Raw genomic sequence first — 3208 nt, forward strand, 5'->3', positions numbered from 1 at the left:
AAAACAGTAATAAAAATGAATAATCAATATATTAATTTTATAAGTATGTATGGCAACATTTCCACATGTGTCTCATCTACCTCACTTATGGACCTGAAATTAACTATCCATACTTGCAGAACCAACATTAGGCAGTTAAGAAAATTATGGACTCTGGAGTCAGACCTTTGTTTTAAGTCTGGCTTTTTTTTTTTTTTTAATTGACTTACAATATTGCATTAATTTCAGGTGTACAGTATAGTAATTTTTTTTTGCATATTATATTCCATCATAGGTTATTACAAGATATTGGATATCACTTCCTGTGCTATACAGTAAAAATATGGAATGCTTCACAAATTTACATGTTATCCTTGCTTAGGGGCCATGCTAATCTTCTCTGTATTGTTCCAATTTTAGTATATGTGCTGCTGAAGTGAGCACAGTCTGGCTTATTTGAACTAATTAATTTAATTATGTTTAAATCTAGGTTAATTTTGGTTTGAATAACTTAACTTCTGAATGACTCAGTTTTAATATCTGCAAAATGCAAGTAATAGCACTAACTCTGTGCTTTTCTGATGATTAAATTACTTAAGTATATATAACACCTAGAATGTGCTTATTATTTTTAAGTGCTTAATAAATGGAAGTCATTTTTGTTGTTATAATTATTAGCTATTTAAAAATAACCCTCTACCATTGGTTGGGTTTAAACCTACCATTACTGCTTAGAGTACTGAGCAAAAGCTAATAGGTCTAGCAATGAATTAATACAGTACTGGTTTTGATGTCCAGCTTATCACTTGCCAGCTATATGATTGTAGGAAATTTACCTAATCACTGTGAATCTTGATTTTATCAATTTTTAAAGATTTTATCATCTTTGAAAGAAAGATTCGAGTTTGGTTAAGTAAGGTAGTACACAATAAGGCCTTTTAACATAATAAGTTCTTTTAATAAGGCCTTTTAAAAATAAACAACAAATTTTGCCCTCTGGAGATTGGTTTTCATTTCCTCCTTAGTTATCAATTATGTAAACCATTCTTATTTTGATTCATATTAACGCTTTTCATTTTTCAGGTGTCCTTCCTATGTTCTTCTGTATCTGAATTCTCATTTCTCCTATGTCTTTCTATATTTATATTATACTTCTTGAAAATAAACAAAGGAAAAAATCTTTCAAGATATGAAAAAACTAATATTAAAGTGAATTTATTTTTATTTTTTACATTTATCCTTTTCCAGGTCAGTTCGAGTGCCTTAAGGTTTTAATGATAACAAAGCAAAATTTCCTGTACTGCAACAGGATTATTATAGAGATCAGAACCAATGTTATTATGAAAGATGAAAATCCTCACTAAATGCATCTGATATTAATTTTTTAGAAAAGATTTGAATCATTAAAAAAAGAAATTTCTGTTTTTTTCACATAATTGTATTTTTAATATTTTAGCACTTCCTGTAGCTTCTAACAGAAAAGGATTTCTTGTTATACTAATGTGCAGTTTAGAAATGTAGTTTTATGAAAAAATAAGAATTTTACTACAATATGTGTGTACTGTTAATGTATATAACTGTGTTGTTGAAGCAATGTTAAAACATGAATATTGCAATATTAAATGTAATATTTGAGAAATTAAAAATATCAATTGACTTCAAATCTCAAATCACGGAGATACCTGTTTATCATAATGCACTTTTAAAAAATTTCTGCATATATATTATGAGCTAGTTATACAAAAGGGGATTACATTAAATATAGTTTTTTCAAATTGCTTTTTTAACACTGTTAACATGAACTTTTAAAAAACTTCTTGCATATTTTGTTTACGAAATAGTGATACAATATATAATTCATAGTGAAACTATTGTTTGACTGATTTATCTCTCTAAAATATTATACGTTTAAGATCCATAATGTAATGAACAAAATTCTGCATACATTTATCTTCATTCAGTTACATGAGTCCTAGAAACAGAATTGCAATATCAAATACTGTAAAGACTTTTTGACATATATATTTACCATACTGATCACCAAAGATTATGGTAGTTAATACTATGTAAACGTATGAAACATTTCAAAGTACACTTATATTTAAAATTCATAATGTCAAGGGGAACTTTAATCCACCTACCAATCCTTCCACACCTCTAAAACCTGGTATTATATAAAAATAAGTAGAGAGGGGCTTCCCTGGTGGCGCAGTGGTTAAGAATCCGTCTGCCAATGCAGGGGACACGGGTTGAAGCCCTAGTCCAGGAAGATCCCACATGCCGTAGAGCAACTAAGCCCATGCGCCACAACTACTGAGCTCACATGACACAACTACTGAAGCCCGAGTGCCTAGAGCCCGTGCTCTGCAATAAAAGAAGCCACCGCAATGAGAAGCCCACTCACCACAATGAAGAGTAGCCCCCGCTGGCCTCAACTAGAGAAAGCCAGAGCAGCAACGAAGACCCAATGCAGGCAAAAATAAATAAATAAAAACTAAATAAATTTATTTAAAAAATAAGTAGAGAAATCAATAGGCAGCCTTTATAAAATGTTATAGCAATTTGACAGAGTAATAATGTCTGTTGAATCTAATAATAAAAAGTGGATTTGTATGCTGCATGCTTTTTATTTCATTTTCCAAATAATTCATTTTTATTGCATTTAGGTGTCCATGAGAAATTGAAAATTAAAAACAAACAAGCAAAAACTTGCACGTCACCATAGATACTCTAAGAAGCACTGCTCTAACCCATCAAATCTTGCAGCATTATTAGAAACCGTTTTATAACTTCCTTCTCTCCCCCATACTTTAAAACATCTTTCAGATTTTTCACCATCAGCTAATAAGTTTGTTTCATATTTCATTGGGAAAATAGAAGGGAAAATCCATATACCTCCTAAGTTTCTTCCCTCTCCCTGCCCCCACCTTCACTCACTTTCAGCATCTGTATCCCTCCACTTCACTTTAGTTTCCATTATGATGGATATGTTGTCCATGCTCCTAAGGACAGCCCCTTCATGCTCCTCCTTCTAAAATATGTCTATAATCAAACTACTTTCCCCCAATTTTACCACTACCACTTTGGTACAAGTCAATATAATTTCTTCCTGAATTATTACACTAGCTTCCTGAATGTTCTTTCTTCCCCACTACAGAGCAGCCAGAGTGTTCCTTTTAAACCTTAAGCATGACTGTGTCAGAGCTATGCTCAAACATCTAAAAGTTCC

At 31.5% G+C, this 3208-nt stretch overlaps 1 non-coding gene across 1 annotated transcript; it reads right to left on the reverse strand.

Moving 5' to 3' along the window:
* Positions 1-316: 316 nt before the first annotated feature.
* On the reverse strand, positions 317-423 carry LOC114239242 (U6 spliceosomal RNA). Its single transcript, XR_003624423.1, has one exon. It is a non-coding gene; the product is annotated as a U6 spliceosomal RNA (small nuclear RNA).
* Between the last annotated feature and the right edge of the window lie 2785 nt (positions 424-3208).

Source organism: Balaenoptera acutorostrata, chromosome 2 (genome assembly GCF_949987535.1).
Source record: "Balaenoptera acutorostrata chromosome 2, mBalAcu1.1, whole genome shotgun sequence".
Lineage (NCBI taxonomy): Eukaryota > Metazoa > Chordata > Mammalia > Artiodactyla > Balaenopteridae > Balaenoptera > Balaenoptera acutorostrata.